This window comes from Myodes glareolus, chromosome 7 (assembly GCF_982192425.1).
Source record: "Myodes glareolus chromosome 7, mMyoGla1.1, whole genome shotgun sequence".
NCBI classification, from domain to species: Eukaryota; Metazoa; Chordata; class Mammalia; order Rodentia; family Cricetidae; genus Myodes; species Myodes glareolus.
In genome coordinates, this window is record NC_142032.1 from 46,794,189 (window position 1) to 46,813,206 (window position 19,018).

Consider the following 19,018-nt stretch of genomic DNA (forward strand, 5'->3'; position numbering starts at 1 on the left):
ACTGGTTATTAAAGAAGCTGCTTTGGGCCTATTGCAGTGCAGAATAGGGCAAGGCGGGAATTCCAAGCAGGTAGAGAGGAAAGAGTGAGTGGAGTCAATGTGAAGCCATGTAGCCGCTGCAGCAGACAGATGCTGGACAGAACCTTACCTGTAGGTGACAACCATGTGGCGATACACAGAGCTAACCCATAAGAAGTATGTGTTAATAGACCAAGTAGTGCTGTAATAACAGTTTCTGTGTGATTATTTCAGGTCTGTGTGGCTGAGAAACAAACAAACAGCCTCCACCAACAGACCTGGCTAAAAAAAAGAAATAGAAACAGTGGAGATGACTCATTTAGGATATTACCTAAGGTTGACATTCAGACGCATATACACACACATTCACCCTGGGCCCACACATGTGAACACATACCTATAAGCTCATACACATAAACAATTAGAAAAGTAGGATTGAGATGAAAGCAATAACAAAGAGGAGAAACAGGAAAGCAAAAAAGGATGTGCTTGGGGGAATGGCTTCTCTCTCTGTACTCTAAATTCCAATTTGCAAGAATGATTTGGAAGAGATAGCTCAGTTGAATGGGAGGTACTTGTCTTTCCCTGTGATGTATGCTGGTGTGAGCCTGCATTTGACAATCATCAGTTATCTCCCAGAGCTGTTGGAAACTTCTTTAACTTTCCTTCTTTATGCACCTGGAAGCTCTGCTGGCCACAATCGGGTCTGTGTGTTTGAACTAGACAGGTTACATCCCACATGCCTCCATTAGAAACTCCCTAGATTGTCCCTTTTAGGGCAGTTTATGTTCTATCTGGGACTTTTGAGAAAATAGAGACAGAGATATGCACAGAAAAACCTATCATTGTCCTCTAAAACAGTGCTAAGATTTTTTTTTCTTTATGGGTGCAGTGAAATTTATTGATTGTATTCAAGAGAGTAGGGTTTCCTAAGCCCATCCCATTATTCTCGGGGTCCTGGGTGGAAAATGTGAGGGAGATGCTCAGTGTCAGGGTCTGAGTTGGGACAGGGACTGCTCAGCAGCTGAGGGCTTCTTGCTTGTTCTCTTGTCCTTGCTGGGGTGGTTGGTCCAGGGAAGGTCATGTAGGCCATGAGGTCCATCACCCTGTTGCTGTAGCTGTCGGTGTTCATTGTCATACCAGGAAATAAGTTTTGCAAAGTTGTTGTTAAGAGCAATGTCAGCCCCAACATCAAAGGTGGAAGAGTGTGTGGGGTGTCACTGTTAATTTGCAGGAAACAACCTGGTTCTCAGTATAGCCCAGGATACCCTTCAATGGGTCCTCGGATGTTGGCTTCACCACCTTCTTAACATCATCATACTTGGCAGCTTTCTCCAGTTGGCATGTCAGATCTATGATGGACACTCTGAGAGTAGGAAAATGGAAGAGCAGGCCCATGAGCTTCCTGTTCAGCTCTGGGATGACCCTACACACAGCCTTTGCAGCACCATTGGATGTAGGGACAATGTTCTGGACAGCATCATGGCCATCACATCACAGCTTCCCAGAGGGGTCATATATAGTCTTTTGGGTGGCAGTAAGGGCAAGGACTGTGGCTATGAGTCCTTCCACAATGCCAAAGTTGCCATGGATGACTTTGGCCAGGGAGGCTAAGTAACTGGTGTTGTAGGAAGCATTCCTGACCATCTTGATTGAGTTGTCATTCTGCTCGTGTTTCCCACTCATCACTACATGGGTTGGGGAATCAGCAGAAGTGGTGGAGATGATGACCCTTTTGGCCCCACCCTTCAAGTGGTCCCCAGCCTTCTCCATGGTGGTAAAGATGCCGGTAGTCTCACAATGTACTCGACACCAGAATAACCCCATTTGAAGTTTGTGGGATCTTGCTTCTGGAAGGGTAATGGTCTCCCTGTTGATAATAAACTTCCCATTCTCAGCCTTGACTATGATGTTGAACTTGTCATAGGTAGAGTCACACTGGAACATGCAGACCATGTAGTTGAGGTCAATGAAAGGGTCATTGATGGCAACAATGTTCACTTTGTTACCACAGTCAAAAGAAGTCCTGAATACAGGGTATCCAATACAGCTAAATCTGTTCACTCCGACATCCACCATCACTTCTCAGGAACAGGAATGGCACTGCATAGAAAGATGCAGCTGTCTCTGGAACAGGAAGGAGCAGAGAGCCCACTGCTAAGTTAATTGTCCTGCTGGAAGGACATGGCTGCGAATGTCAAGTGGTCCTCTGAAATTTGAGTGTTCCCTGACGCCACGGCAGTGAATTCACGACAGATAGGAGATTCCAGGGGTCGATCCATCTGCTAATCTCAGCCTCAAGACTGTCAGACTCTAGAGTTATTGTCAATTGCTGTGGTTTGCTCCCTGGCACTGTGGATAAGAACCTCCCCTTGTAGACTCCACTGCCTGATCTGGAGCTCCTGCTGCCTATACTTTTTGCCTTGCCAGCACCCCACTTTTAGGACAGTCTTCCATGTCTCTCTCTCACTCTGCGGTTAAGGCAGGTTGAAATTAGGCTCTCTGACTTGTAATTATCTTCTATTCTCAGATCCCTAAGGCACCTCAGTTTTACACACTCATTCCTCCATTAGTATGACTGGTCAACAGCCTTCTGAGTCCGGGTACTGTTTCTGCTGTCTTCTCCCACTTTAAGAGGATTTAGTACCTCACCAACATCTGCAATTGGATTTGAGGCTTATGAGAGCTGAGTTTATCCTAAAGGCAGAACTGTCCGTTTCATTTCATAGGACTGTCTGGGTTATCCTTCAGGTGAGTCACCTGCCTCCACTCTTGTCTCATTGAGAATTCCCAGTGTCATTCTCCATTTGGAATTGAGTGTAGATTTTTTTTATCCTAAGTGTCCCCCTTCACAGTGTCACGTGGAGACAGCTTCTAATCTAGCTTTTTTATCTGAATGCTCCCCATCTGTCAAGGATGCATTATATAAACCCAAACAGAACACCGATGTGGTTCATGGTGTTACTGCTGTCTAACTTTGGCACGCAGGAGCAGTTGTTGAATGGTGGCTTCCAAAGTTCTGGAAGCCTTGTTCCACCAGATAGCAAGTTTTATTAAGACACAAGATCAACAATAAAGAAACTGAGGAGGGGAAGAGAAAGAAAGAGATAAAACTAAGTTTAAAAAGATGACTGACCATCTGGGACAATCCCTCCTCCTTTACTCCCACCAAAAAAGGATAAATCTAATTAGTATTTATAAACACTGAAAGTCAAAAAAAAATAATCTACCCAACTTCTAAAGTCAGTAAATGGCAGACCTTGAACCTCTGACTCAGGGTATTCAAAACTTAATTTCAATGCACTTTTCAGATATATGATTCTGCTTTATTGCCTTCAGCATCTGCAAACTTTCCTGTTACCAAGGAGCGTCTTACCACCTTCCTTTTGTGACTCAAGAAGTTCCCCTTCTGTGTGAGCACCACATGCCCCAGTTCCATCAATTAAATCCATGGCAGCAAATAATAGACACAAATTCTTAGTGAGACAAATGTCAACCATTTCTGCCTCTGATTTCTATTTGACTTACAACCAGCACTTAACTCCAAGAAGCCTCTAGAGCCTTGTGTGAGGCTCACAGAGGTAATAAGCTCACCTGGTAACATATTCAGTGGAGGCCAGTGAGGACCACTGGCTTGTTCCTAAAAACACATTGTACGAAACCGTAATGAAGGACCACCAGCTGGTTGTGGAGACTGAAGAGATCAGTAGCGGGCCAATTATTTGTGGAGGAAAAGGATTTAACCTGAGAGAAGCCCAATTTTTCTCCAAGTGTCAGTCCATATTTATTAAGTCAAAGGAACTAACTTGTAAAATAAAACCACTTGGTAGCTCATTTCTCCTGATAAATAATCCAAATATTCTGTCTTTCATAGTGTGTGTGTGGTGTGTGAGTATTAGTTTCTTTCCCTGTTGCTCTGATAAAATATGCTGACAAAAGCCATTGAAGAGAGAAAAGGCACAGCCCATCATGGTGAGGAAGTCAAACCAAATTGGCTCCATTACTGCTGTGACAGTGTGAAGGACACATAGGTCAATGAAAGAAATGGGAGTTTTGTTAGGAATAATGAAGAGGACACAGCACTATGTGTGTGGTAACACAACCCATCGACTACAGGAAGCAGAGTGAGATGAATGCATGCACCTGCTAGTGCCCTTCTTTCTCCATGTTATATAGTTCAAGATTCCCCACCCAAGAATAGTGCTATGTTCAGTGACAGTGTCCTTCTACCTCAATGCAATGACTATCATCCTCCGAAGGTATGTTCAGAAGCCTATCTTATAGGTGATTCCAGAATCTATCTTGTTGACAAAAACACCAGCTCACATTATTTATATACATATAGGTCATATCCATATCATATAGTTAGCAGACATAGTGTAAATGGAGACAGTGCTTTAACTTTCTGACCACTCAGACCTTAGTAACCACACAGAAAATATATTAATTGCAACACTGTTTCACCAAAGGCTGTATTCCTAGTTAGCTCTTACATCTTAAATTAACCTATTTTTATTAATCTGTGAATTACCACAAGGCTGTGGCTTACTGGTAATGTTCTGGCATCTTTTTCCTTTGGTGGCTACATGGAGTCTCCTCAACTCTGCCTATTCCGTCTTTCTCTCTCTATTTGGTTTTCCTTCCTGGCTTTACCATGCTAAACCATTGGCCAATACACCTTTATTCATCAACCAGTAAAAGTAACACATATACAGAAGGACATCTCACATCAGTTGACAATTAACACTAGCTATCATTATATACATATAGATCATATCCACATCATATAGTTAGCATATCATTTGCTGCCAATTACCTGATGAAGTATGAACAAGGAACCATGGAAACTGCACTTTCTTGCCTTTACTCATAAAATTCTAAGTGTTCCTTTAGTAGGTGATTCTATGGTCTTAGACATGACTTCTGAAAATACTTTAACTCTTGGCAAGGGTAGGATGGCTTTGCTGTTAGTCAAAACCACTTTCTGACTTGGATGAATTTATCTGCCCTGGTGCAGTGCAAAAGACACCAGAACAAACAGAGAAAACCAAGCTTCTGTTGGAAGAAAGGAAGAGAACAATAGATAATGGGCAATAAATGTCACAGGGCTCAGGATATAAATCTGATACTATATTTCAATCCTCTTACTAATTAGTTACAACCTTTCTTAGGGGAAAGAGCATATTTGGTAAGTAATACCCTCAAAGTCTTAGCAACCCATAGGGATCTTTCCTTTCTAAGAAGAATGAGTGAGGAATTCCAAAGTCAGGACCAAGAATCTCACTGAAAGATGTTTATATAACGCAAAACCATCCACGTAATTCTGAGTTTGTTATATATACTTCTTAGGCAAAACAACAGTATTAAACCTCCTTCTGTAGCTTGATGAAGAAACATAGCTTTCTGGACCAGGAAAATCAATATCTGAATTCTTTACCCTGCACTTATTATTACATTAGATTAATCTGTACTTTTAGCAACAGCCTAAGTCGGGATTAAAAAGCTAAAAGAAATGATGGCGCCCTTGGAGCCCTCTTTACTTTGGAGTCTGAGTGAAGCCTCTCATCATCTGAGAATCTTAGACTCCAGCACAATATCAACACCTGCTGCAAAAGTCACCAACAGAGAAGTAATATTATTATTTATACAGCAAGATTTCATATGTGAATGTTAACCATAACTGGGCTTATAGCTGAGTGTGCACTGCTACAGGTGGGTCTTCATCTACTCTTGAATATTTCCCAGGATTCTCGCAAATAAAACTATTAGCTTTTGTTTACAGTATGGTATTGTCCTAACTTCTTACATTTCTTCTATCTAGAGTTTTGCCATATCCATTGTGATTATATCTACACAACTTTGGAATGCTCCTGGGATCTCCTGCAAAGTTCTTGTTGTGCTGTAAAGATAATAGCTACAAACCCCACCCACACTGTATACAGTCTTTGTAAAGACAATAAAGTGTGAGGCATTCTTAAGAAACACACTCTTAGCCTTTCCACTAACCCTGCCTTTGCCCTTTCCCATTGATGGGGTTATAGGCATTGTTCCACCATGGCTGGCCTTAAGAATCATTACTGTTTGCTTTTTGTTTTGTTTTGTTTTGTTTTCCTCTATGGATGGGAAGCGAACCCAAGGTCTCACACACAGTTACTCCAGTGTTTTATTCCTGTATGTCTCCATCACATATGGCCACCATTTATCACAGTACTGAATCCAAGTTTATCTTAGAACTTGGCACTCTTTATATTGAGGAAACACTCTTAGTATAGGAATATATTAAAATTAAAATTTGGGCTTAGAGTTATTTAAATCATGACTTGCCATTCCAAAAACATCACATTTGGACCCTGAGCATATCTCCTGTACTTCTATTACATATCTGGTTTAATTGTTTTAAAATACATCTAATGTAAGGACTTTCCTCCACATATCATTGATATCCCTGGAATGATGGCAAGCCATTTGAATGTCTTTAAAGCATACTTAGCTGATGTTCTAAGTCAAACTTGGTTTGGTAGCTCCAAATGAACTCTCCTTATAAAGCATTTTAATAGCGTTTGTGAACATCTCCTCTCACTAAAAGCCAAAATGCTCTGCATAAATAGTAAAACAAAATGGGGCATGGTCCATTTAACAAACAACAGCTATAGACACTAATATTTCACTATGTTACCACGCACTTAATAGCATTCAGGGAACTTCTAAAGAGATCTGGAGCTATTCGCTAATTATTTCCATTAACTGTTCAAATCTGAGCTTTTTCACGATGCTGGTTATGAACAGTAAAACTAAATCAAGTGATACTAATAATAATTTTCAATTAAAAAACACAAGCTAGAAAATGAGCTGCTATCTAAATCTAGTTATTTGAATATACATATATATTTTCCCCTCCCATGAACACAAAATGTAGTCGAATAAATGGTGAGATTTTATTATTGGATATTAAGAATAATTTTCCCCTCAGGATGTGAAATATTTAAAGCTCTAGATCTTGCCTCCTGTTACTTGATCAATTCCCTCTTGGGCACCATTTGTAACTTTGTGTGATTTGGTAATTTGGGGCAGAGGTGGGTTAGGAATTAGCAAGGGAGGTAAAATTTGCAATAAAGGTGTTCTGGAACACATATGCTCCGATCTCAGAAATGTCATCCCCCTGCTCTCATGCACCCTGTATGAGAAGGGAGAGACGGAGCGGTAAAACAGAGGCAAAGCTACCTAGTGTCTTCTTGTTGGTCTCCTTTTAGGGCTTCTTTGTCCAAAAGTCTATCCATTTTTTATAGTTCAGCTAAGGGGAAAGGTCACAGACATATTTTGTTCCAAGACATGGCTGCTAGTGACCATTGACTTGAGTATATCATAACGGCAACTTGCGGAGTGTAGACTGTTTTGAAATTTGAAGCTTTAATCTACCATGATTGTATAAACCAGAAGTGCCTTAAATGTTTTTTTTTCTAGATACTGTTTGGCATTTTACACTATCTCTATGGCAGTATAATCTAAACCAGTGTAAATGAAAGACGTACAAAAGGAACAAGTGTATGCTTGTTTGTTGGAAATAGGAAACGTCTTCTCTATTTCCAGCTGCTCAACTTTTAAATTTTTTTCCTTGCTATTTTAAAAAATAAAATAAATAATAGAACAAATAGATCTAAATGTTCAAGAAATAAAATTCTAAGCTGAGATAAAGCATATATCTCCAATCCATAAGGACTAGATTATGAGAAGAGGAATTGTAGTTTGGTAGATTGTTTCTGAACCTAAAAATCTCAGCAGACAGCACATACACACACACACACACACACACACACACACACACACACACACACACGTATATGTATATGTATAAATGGCAGCGGAATAATGCTTTGAAGATGCTCACTTTGTAAAGTGCTTTCTAGGCAAGCATGGGAACCTAAATTTGTATCCCTAATACTCATATAAAAGCTGAGCATGATACAACATAACTGTTGTTCTAGCACTGGGGAAGTGAAGATAGGAAGAGCCATGGGACGTGCTAGCCAACCAACCTAGATGAATCCAAAAACTCCAATTGGTGAGAGATGCTGTCTCAAAAGGCAAGGAAGACACCTACTGTCTTCTTCTGACTTCCACGGAAGCAGCCATACATCCAAATATGTATGGTCCACCCCACCCCACAACCATGCGCACTCATACTTACAAAGTAACAGGAACTCAATGTAGTTTAAACTGGGACTGGTGTTGTTTGCTGCTGCTGTTGTTTCTTCCTTCTTCCTTTAAAGGAACTGTGATTTCAGAAGCAGGACCTCTGGAAATAAGGATTCCTGTCCTGAGTTCTAGTGAGACTTCTGTCCTGTATCAGGGTTGAACCATGTGACTGGGGAAGATATGAAGGTCATCTTGCTCTTACTTCACCAAGTTCAGAATACCTCACCCTCAAGATTCTGATCTGTAAAATGTCCTTGCAGATACTGACCTAATCCTAATATATCATCTTTTTGGGGGGTTGCAACTACTCATGTTCAAGTATTTCTTGGAACATGATAACTGACTGTTGAGCTTCTTTGTACTTTGGGAGGTCAAATATGAACTACCACTGTGCTTCACCTCAACCATGCCACAATAGCAAATTTATTGCAGCATCCTTTCTAAAGAAGCTTGAATTCTCCCGCAAATTCTTTTAGATGCCCCAAATTGGAAGAAACAAGCTGTCTTAGCCCCCAAATTCTTACTGCAATCCATTTTTAACATATTCAATGCTATTTGAAAAATGGGTGTGTGGTAGCTAAATACAAGTGCATATTTTTAATAACAATTCAGGGTTAATGTGTTTTTCAACCAAGAAATGTTTAATCTCCAAGGCTTAATGTGGTATTTATCTCTTGCATTTGGAGATCACCCATGCTGGTGATTAAGTTATCTATCTGATATTTATTTGGATGAATGCAAGGAATGCACAATCAATATTCTATGAATGCAGTCAACTATTTGGTATGTATGGAAATGTGCAAGATTGAGTACCCGAAGCTTAAAACATTTCATTCTCTGAAATCTTAGTTGAAAATGCCGAGATGAGCTGCAGCAAGCCTCATCTGAACAGAAAAAGCCCCAAACCTCACTAATAAAACTTTCAGATTTTTTGATTGAATGCCATTTGAAATTACCCTCATCACGTTAACGTGCAATAGGTAGCGTGCAGTAGGGCTGCCTCTCGACATGACCCTATTAGAGATTGCCACTTGTGAGGAAATCTATTCAAAAGCAGAGTCTGTATTAAGCTGGATACCAGGTCAAATGACACTATTTGGGGGGAAAATGGAGAGGTACTTCAGCCTAATGATTTGTGAAAAGTTAAGTAACAACAAATTCCATGAATATGAAATTGTGGGAAGAATACTCTCATCACAGCTTTCAGCCCTCAGCGCTCTATGCAGAAGGTAGCTGCGAGGATTAGAAATGGCACCTGCTGGCGTGCCTGTCTCGCCTTTTCTCTGAAAGGATGCTTTTTAAGATTGTGATTTTAGAGCATGTGAGATGGAAAGAGGAAACTTCAGTTTGGGGTTCTCAAAAGTTCTTTTTCGTCAGTAAAAGGGAAAGGTAGAAAGTGCAGTGTGAGTAGTCTGACATTTCTTACCTATTTTTGCTTCGAAGAACCTTTGTATATTCATGTAGTTGGCTGCAGAGATGTTGACAGTTTCAACTGGAAGCTGGAGAAATCTCAGGGAAAAGCAAAAACCTGCTTTATGCATTAATAAAGGATGGAAATAGATTTGGGGTGCATTTATGAATTTGTGCTCAGTTCCTGAAACTTCAATTTTTATGTTTTCTTCATAAGAATATAATAGGTGTTAATATAACAGTAACACACAATACATTGATCATCAAGGCATACCAATTGCAAAAGGTGCAGATAAGCAATGTGCAGCTTCCCAAGATGTTTACAAACTGAACATAACCTTGTGTAAAAGCCCTCAAATCAAGAAATAATACACACCTCTTTTTATGCTTCCTTCCAGCATCAACTCTATTGAAGGTCATTACTTGGCTTTTGGATTCATTTTGCCATTTCTCCACCTGCAACATTCAATCATTCTGTGTGGATCCCTTTGAGCCTGGTATCCCACACTCAATATCACATTTGTCAGATATACCTTTACCTTTTATATTTTATTTTGCTTTGTTCATTCTCTTTGTTGTGTTTTTTCATTATGCAATTATGTACTTCATCCACTTGTGCTGAGCATTGTAGCTAGTACAAGTACTGTAGTTGGAAGGACTCTGGTGCCCATACCACGTACCCATACGTGGGAATCTGCTGGGTGCATAAGTAAGAGTAGAACTTATGGGTCATTCACTGGTTGTGGCCATATTTACTTTGAGTAAATACGGGCACTCAGTCATCTAAAGGGGTGACTGTCTACTCTCTTGTAAGCTGTAAGTAAGAGCCTCTGATGTTTTCATCCTGACCGTTGTCAGTGCCTCCCTTTTTTATTTTAGTTACCTTTGTGGATTGTTGACAGAGATTTCTGTCCTGCCTGGTCCCGTAGTCGTTCAGTCCCAAAGAAATACCCAGAGATCTACATTAATTATAAACTGGCTGGCCTATTAGCCCAGGCTTCTTATTAACTAGCCCTTACATCTTAGCCCATAATTCTTATCTGTGTCAGCCATGTGGTATGGTATACTGTTAAAAACAAGGCATTCTCAACTTGCTTTTTCTGCATCTGGGTGACGACCAGAGACTGAATTTTTTCCTCTTCCTAGAATTCTCCTATTTTTGTCATGTCACCTCTACTTCCTGCCCGGTTGCCCTGCCTATACTTCCTACCTGGCTACTGGCCAATCAGCATTTTATTAGAACAATGCAAGTGACAGGGTACAAGACCATTGTTCCAGAGCAGTGGATGAGTGGCCATTGGCATATTTGTGATTGTTGACGATATCAGCATTCTCTGCACAGTCCTGTATTCACTTTATGAAGTTAAGGACGGTCCTTGGTTAGTTTTCTGGAGTACTCTGGTAAAGGTTTGGAAACAGAGTGATAGCACTATTGAAACTTAGGTCAGTATGATATCTGCAAGTCAATGCTTTCGAATGGCAAGACACACCTCTCTACAAGACTTCCTTTCAGTGGCTTTGCTGAGCACTGTACTTTCTAGGGGATCATCTTGTAGAACCTAGGACTTTTCTAGATACTGGCCCTTAAAGTCCCTTGTCAATGCTGGAGGCTTGGGGAGTCTCAGCTTCTGCTTCATGCATCTGTCATGTGCAAGAGATATTGTGAAGCAGCATTTCAAATCAGTTTGCTAGAAGACTTTCCTCAGCCATTACAACAACTCCCTGGGAGTTGCTCCTAACCTTGTGCACAGCTGAGGGACACAAAGTGTGCCTGAGACAAGCTTCAGGAAGGAGGGAACTGTGTGCAGTGCCTTCAGATCTTCCCATCCCATACTAGATATCTCTTTCACTGTGAAACCCTTTGTTTATGTGGCTGAGGTGAGGAATATCTAACTGTAGGTAGGTACCTCATGAGGTGAACATCAGCCTCTAAATGCCAGCCTCCTCCCTTGAGTCTTTCTTGTCTGCTTATGGAATACTTATAATAATCCCCTCTCACCCATGGAAGATACATTCCAAGATAGTAAGTGGATTCTTAAAACTTTCCTATACCATGTACATGTGTGCATATATGGATTATACTGAACTCTAGATGCTGTTTTTACTATGCATTTCATATATAAATTAGACACAAGGGTTGATCAGCAGCAATAACCAATAATTAAATAGAACTATGGTAATAATTTACTGTAATAGAAAGTATTTAAACTAGTGAATTATTTATTTCTGGAATTTTCCCTACAGTATTTGAGAGACTTGGTTCACCCCAGGTAAAAGAACTTCAAAAGTGAAAGCAAAGGTGGAATCTCCGTTGTGGGGCTGAGCGGAGGCGACTTTCGAAATTCCTCATACTGGCTCCTGAGCTATGATTTTAGTGTCAAATCTTTGCATTATGATCTTGATTATTAAAACTTATTTCCATCTATGGTCATTTTGAGAAGCCACAAGCCCGGCTTTGAGTCCACAGCTGTCCAACTATTGTCTATCTGGATCTAGTACCCTTCAGAGTAAGTCACTATATTTTCAGAAAACACATTCAAGAACTGGACTGATTTTGGATGGTATCTGGAATGTATCTTCCTTCATAAGAGATAAATGTTTATATATATATATATATATTTCTGCTTAAATGGGGGAGATAAAGATAGGTAGAGAAGGGAAAGGAGGGAGAGGGAAAGGAGGGGGAGGGAGGGAAAGAGGGCACATACACATACAGAGAGAGAGAGGGAGAGAGAGAGAGAGAGAGAGAGAGAGAGAGAGAGAGAGAGAGAGAGCGGTGAAAGCCCAGTGCTGCTCCATTCCCTTCTGTAGCTGTATTTGGCATGTGTTCAGGAGATGCTACACAATAGTGAGAGGATTTCCCCTACCCAGGAGGACTTTTAACATTGCTATGTAAAAATCTCTTTTTGCATCTGTCTTCAAAATATGAAAATCACAATTTGAGTATTAAACAAGTTCTCCACAGATTTGTGGGATTCTTTTCAAGAAGATAATTTGTACACAATAGAATAGGAGAACATAATATGTCATGTTGATAAAGCTGATATGAAAATTCTCATTTTCAAAGGTAATTTTTTGCGAGACCCTCAAGTGAGGTAATAATATTATGTCTGAATAGTCATAAAAACCTTAGTATTCCCCTCTGCTGTAATGTAGCCTCCTGGTGTATACTCAGCAAACTTCCCTGATACCCCTCTGTCTTCACACCCAGGGGCAAGTAAGCAAAAGTAGCTGATTTGTTTGCAGGTTAGAAGCAGCTGTCCTTTGGCAGACAGCAGTAGTGATTGATCAGTAAGAGCCATTTTGATTGGCCACTTTTCCTTGGTGCCTCAAAGTTTCCATTTGTTACAATCAAATGATGAAATATGTCTTAGTATATAAAAGTCAAGGAATGTAACTCAATATTTCCTCTCTTTATTTTAATCATGAACTCATTCCTTAGCATTAATTTCCATATGCTTCTTAAGTGAGAAGTCCTCCTTTGTCTTGATGTCGCAATAATTTTCTCTAGATAGATCAGAAATTATTTTATTGCACAGTTATTCCATATATGTGAGCATACAAGCACAGAGAGGAATAAATCATGGCCCATCACAATAAGTCATTTGCTGTCTACGAGTTGACACAGTCACTGAAATCAAAGTGTATTGAAGAATCACTGGTGTTGGGATAGAAGAAATATGACGAGACAGAAGCGTGGGGGTGATTCAGTGCTTTTCCCATTGGGGATGGTTCAAATTTTTTCCTTTAAAAAAAGATACATGAATTGAACTTAGAAATAGCAGTAGATATCCAAAGGCATAGAGAAGTTCTTTCTGGCCTCAGAAAGTGAGCAGAAGCTAAGCTACAGAATCGTGAAGCCACATAGGATTCTAGACATCCCTGAGAATGGTGAGGAGGCTACTGTCATCCTGGGTGAGAGGTAGATGTTCACTCTGCAGGAGGTCGAGCTGTTTGTATTTTAGCCACTATGCTGGAATTGGCAGAAAGGACATAGAATCAGGCACATTCAGCATCCCACACATCAATCATCACGGCATTGCTTCTTGAAGTGACCTGTCATGACTGAATCTTTCCAGCCTCTTGATATTGGCATACCAGGTGAAGTTAGCAAGTATGGATCTAGCTCCTTATGCCTTTGTGGTATGTAAAGCAAACTGAAAGGAAGCAGGCAAGAACCAAAGCACATGTTAGGACATGCAGCATCTTGTTAGGACCAGGAACAATGTATAGGAGACGGAGGAAATTAAATGGAAAGTCCTCTCATCATTCTGGAAGCTGTGCAGTGATGAATAAGGTATCATCTGGTTTGAGGAGATGAATTAAAGGGTGTTTTCACTTGGAAGGTAATTCTGAAAAGCATTTTTGAGGACACATATCAGTTTATCTTTGTCTAAATTGAGTTTTAGACACTCTAAGATTTTAAGTTTGTTTAGAAAGAAGCTGTCTATTTGATTACAAGCTACCTGAAATTACTGGGTACGAGCAAGAACAGATCACGAGACACACAGTGAAACCCAGTTTAAGAGTTTATTAAGAGAGAGAAAGACATGTGCACAGGCCTGAGGAAGTTGGTGCAGGAGGAGAGCGTGGAGTGGGCATGTCTCGCTTTCAAAGGTAGCCTAGCTCATGCAGGTAGGGGCTTACATAGCTGTGTCATGCCTAGATCACGTGATCACGCTGCACGTAGATCATGTAGGGCTTGAAGGCCCTGGTGGCAATGTAAATTGCCTGGGCACTTGCTGGCGCATGCGTTGTTCTGAAACCTGGACTTGGGCTGGCTAGACATTTTGCCAAAACGCTGTGTGTTGGAATGATAACATTACCTAATACTTTACTTATATCCAATTATTCTTCTTTAATAATTCCATTGCTATTTTTCACTGTGAAGGTAGCTCTCATCTCAACAGGCAAGAAAATGGAGCGTGTCTAGGAGGAGAAACCATCACCAGTTCTCAGTAAGCTTCAGGAAAGGCTTCTGCCAAAATCTCACTCCTTCTGGAATCTCTTGAAATTGTTTTGCCTCAATTTCTCGCAGTACATTTTACAGGATAGTGAAAATAAAATGATATATATTTTTTCATTGGTTGAGAGGAATCAGTGATGCTTTGTCAGTGGCAGCTTCACTGGAAAGAATAAAACTAAGGCACAGCATGGAGAGTTTCAGCTGGAGACCTTTCTAAAATTTGACAAGCCAGACCTTTTGAAACAGCTAATACCAACCACAGGTCTGATTGTTTGTTGCAGATGGGTGCCTTTCCAAAGGTGACTGTAAACAAAGCTGCATTTGACCTACAGCAGAGAACAAGGTTCAAGCAAGCAATAGTGCTCGCACGAGATGGGGGCGGGGTAGAGTGAAAAATCCATTTTGTTCCGTGGCAAAAACTGTCCGTATGTGATGATTAATAATTGCAGATAAATGTGTAAATTATTACAGAATAACTGCAGTAGAATTTTATATAATTTCATGTGCTCCTATGCATTTGATTTCTCACAGCTAGCTCATATACAATGAGGTTAGGTCAGTCATTCTAAGCAGAGGTAATTTTTGCCTCCCGTGAACAGTTGCCAATATCTGGATGTAGGTGGAGGCTGCTTGTTCATTCCTGGCTGCCCAGACCTGAAATGATCACACAGAAACTATGTTAATTGCAACACTGCTTGGCCAATAGCTTAGGCGTATTCCTGGCTAACTCTTATATCTTATATTAACTGATTTCTATTAATCTGAGTATCACCATGTGGTTGTGGCCTACCGGTCAGATTCTGTCTGGCATCTGTTTACTGCTGTGGCTACATGGCATCTCCTTGACTCTGCTTACCCTCAATATATATCTTTTCCAGCCTGGTTATATATGTCATTGGCCAAAAGTAGTTTCTTTATTAACCAATGACAATAAAACATATCCATAGCCTACAAAGAGGACTCTTACATCATCCTACTTTTTTTTCATTAAAAATGATTCAAGGACTTTTGTAGTGATAACCAGTGGTAGAGAAGCACTCAGCTGCAAACCATCCTGCAACTTAAAAGCAACCCCTTCCACCAAGAATTTTCTGACTAAGATGTTAATATAGTGGAGGCTGAGAAACCATGGGTTGAAGACAAAATTAGTAGCATCTGCCTTACAAAGCAAAGAACCATTTTTTTTTTCTGAGTTGTTTTCCCACTCTGGATCAAGTTCCATTCTTGGCAGTTATGTGGCAGGATAGCCATGGTGAGGAAGCTAGCCATGTGTGCACACATGTGCATGCAGTCAATTGCTTGATTTCATGCTAGCTGGTGGGTTTCGGATTAATTATATATTAAGCCTTACCATTTGGGGATTGGATGGAATGAAGCTATGTTGGTGTTTTACTTTTCATACATACAGGCAATGGAACCTTGAGCTTCATTGAGACTCTTACAAACCACTGAGTCTTGAATGGCTATATAGCCCATCACCTTTCCCCTTTTGCTTTCTGTTTTTAAGACACACTGATGGAATCTGCTTTGACTCTGCTCTACTACTTACAAAGTATTTTCATATGCATTTTCCTATTCAATGTATTAAAGTAAATGTCAGTTGCAGTTGATGCTCCTGAAATGAAGAGTTGGAAACCAGTCACAAAGTGCTTTTCCAGAGCTCAGGACTGGCTAGTGTTAAAATCAAAGCAGTGGTTCATTTGTTCTCAGAAATCTGACGAATGTTTACTAGTCTTCTCCCATACACTATAGACTATAACAAAGTCCCATGGTGACTTCTTATGTCAGTCTGTCCTGAACCCGCAGCAAAAGCCTGAGCTCTCAAGATTAAAATTTGAGCCCTTGAGTGGTTCTAGACAGAGAGAAATGCTTGCATTTGATCTTTAACAGTGGTATTTATTTTCATAGTGTTCTAAGACTTCTAAGTTACCCTGGGCAGAAGAAAACCTTACTAATTAATATCTTACAGTGTTAACAGGGACGAAATTCTTATTTTAATGTCATTGTTCTATGCGTAGTAATTTTCCCTTGACTCTACTGACTAAGATCATGAACTAAGAAAACAAAGTAGAGAACCAGTTTGAGTTGATTCTCCAGCTTGCATCAAATTTCTTTCCTGACTGCTTGCTTGGGTGGTCATGATGGAAAGGCTTGCAGTGTACACACTTACACGTATGTATTATTTAGCCATTTTTACATCATGTGAAATGTTGAATGCATCTGTTATTTTTCAGATACATAATTATACATACTTAAAAAAATCTACAATATAAGGGCCAGAAAAGATTTCTTATTTGATATTTTTTTACACAAGGAAGGTAAGTCATTAATCAGTGCCAGTCTATAAGTAGAAAAACAGGATGGAGGAGGCTAAGCCTCAGCCATCCTAAATGCCAGTTCTACAGACATCTATACCAAATGTCTATCTTCTCTACTTAGTTCTGTGTTTGAGAACAAGTTGGGTGATCAACCAGTTACTTGTATGGGTGTATCCTAGTTTTAGTTCTATGAGCCCCTTGTTTTAGGACATATTTCAGTCCTCACCACAAACTCCATGATCCCGAAGCTCTTACAATCTTTCCACCCCCTCTTCTGAATTGTTCCATAAGCATTAGGTGTGGGGATGTTTTGTAGATATATCCACTGAGACTGGGTTTCCAGACTCTGCCTTTATTCAGCTGTGGTTTTCCTTAGTGGTCTCTGTCCATTGCAAAGAGGAATTCCCTTGATGAGGAGTGAAGAGGGCACTTACGTGGATAGAAGGGCCGATGTTTGTAGATTGTTGCTGGGATTATGCTGGTTTAGGAAATTAGCCTCTGGAAATTAAGCCTCCGTCTAGTCAGTCCTGCTTAGAAGATCCTTCACATCCCTCTTTGCCAGTCAATTTAATCTGTCTTTCCCCATCAATCTCCCAATTGATTATTTATTATTGGGAAGATGTTGCTTTTTATTCGCTGGACCACTACTTTGGGTGTCACTTTAAAGCACTTCTTAAGCTTTCTCAGATATTTTCTGAATGACCTTGGTTTCTTGAGATGGAAATCTATCTGAATTCCAGATTTTTTTAAGTGAAAAAAAAAACCCAAAATTAAAAAACAAAAAGCAAAAAAAAGCTGTTGGATTTGTTGAAGTATATGAAGGTCCAGGAGCTGAGCACTTTTACAGAAACATCTGTCACATGTGTTAATTGTCCTTTCAGGGAGGGACAAAGGTTAGTATTAGTTTTTATGACCCAGTAACACTACAAGTAGAATTCCATCTGTTAGCAAGCACACCTTTGCCATGGCCTTCCCTATTGCCAAGATAAATAGAGATGGTCTCTAAACTTTGTAAAAATCCTATTTTGTGTTTTGAAGTACCTAGAAAATGACAAATGCTTTGTTAAAATGTGAAAAAGTATATCATCTTTATTAATGGCAGGCATCTTATCAGTGCTTATCTGATCATCCTAAGAATGCCCACATAAAGAGATGCTGCATCACAGGAAAAGAATGGCTCTAAAGAAAGCCAGACAGCAATCAATGCTGATTATGTAGAGAAATCAGAGCCCCCACCCATTGCTTCTGGGAATGGAAAATAACACAGCCAGTGTGTAACATAGTTTGCCAATTTCTCAAAATTTTAAACATAGGCATTTCCTACCACTCAAAAATTCAATCTTGGTGTCCTTTTAAGAGAAATGAAATTCTGTGGCTACGTAAAAACTTGCACATACACATGATTGCTCAAAGCAACTTTGCACAGAATAGGGGAGAATTGGCAGTGACTGAAATGACTATCAGTTGGTGATGGATAATACAGAATATACATACAATGAAATTCTTTTGAGGAGAATTAAGGATTGAACTTAGGGCCTTTCGCTTGCTAGGCAAATGGTCTACCTCTGAACTATAGCCCCATTCTTCATACAATGGAATATTATTGGCAATGCAATGGACTGAAATATTGGCACATATTAAAATGTTGTTGAGACTAAAAAAATAGTAAGCTAAATAAGAAATTAATCACATTGATCACCTTTATCACTGTTAACTTTGCTTATAATCTCACACGATCTTTTTATATGAAATGTCAAGAAAAGGCAAGCATAGATCAGGAGTTACCTGAAGTAGATGCTGTGGATGCAGAGGGGTTAAAAGTATAATAAAGTCGTCTTTCTCTGGGTGATGAAAATGTTCTAAAATTAGATGGTTGCTGATGATAGTTACAAAACTCTGTAAATTTATTAAAAGTGTTAAATTATTTACCTAAAATTGGTAAATTTAATTAAGTGCAATGAAAGTGCTATAACTCAATGTAATATAGAAATATATTTCCATTTATTATTCTTAAAATAACAGAATCAAAAGTACGACATAGATTCAAACACCAATACTTATATTAAAGATTGTATTTCACAGTAATAATTTTCCAGAAGAATTTGTTGCACTT

At 39.7% G+C, this 19,018-nt stretch overlaps 1 pseudogene; it reads right to left on the reverse strand.

Moving 5' to 3' along the window:
- Window positions 1-961: 961 nt before the first annotated feature.
- On the reverse strand, window positions 962-2,097 carry LOC125397456 (glyceraldehyde-3-phosphate dehydrogenase pseudogene; annotated as a pseudogene).
- Between the last annotated feature and the right edge of the window lie 16,921 nt (window positions 2,098-19,018).